We start from the raw sequence: 561 nt of genomic DNA on the forward strand, positions 1-561 counted from the left end.
AATTAATATAATTATCCCATTTCAATAACAAAAAAAATTATGATGATTAAGAGTTTCATTGTTATTATACTTGTAAAAGAAGTAATTGAAAATAAAATATTAATTTCATGATGCCATTTTTTTTTTGCCTGTGTAACAGTTTGGTTTTTTCACCATTCTTTTTTGTTTGAAATGAATTTATAATCTTTATGCAGTCATCGATTATTATATTTTTGTTCATTTTTTTGTATTTTCGTCCCTTATTTTCATTTATTTATTTTACAAATAAAATCAATGCATAATTATTAATACATTTAATGTAATAAAATTGTACATTTGAAGTATTTATAACTCGTATCTCTTCTACTTGTAACTTCTAATCTTAAATATTATTTATAACTTTTGTATGTTTCATTTTTCATAATTCTTATAAATATTTAATTAGCGTTTAAAAAATTATAATAAAGACATAATAAAAAATTTAAAAGTTTTTTTACGATATCAAATTTTGTATAGAAAATTAGTACTCCTACTAAAGATAGAGAAAATTCAAACATATAAAATATTTTCAACGTAAAACAA

The sequence above is a fragment of the Solanum tuberosum genome, unplaced genomic scaffold, assembly GCF_000226075.1.
Source record: "Solanum tuberosum cultivar DM 1-3 516 R44 unplaced genomic scaffold, SolTub_3.0 scf00011, whole genome shotgun sequence".
Classification (NCBI taxonomy): Eukaryota; Viridiplantae; Streptophyta; class Magnoliopsida; order Solanales; family Solanaceae; genus Solanum; species Solanum tuberosum.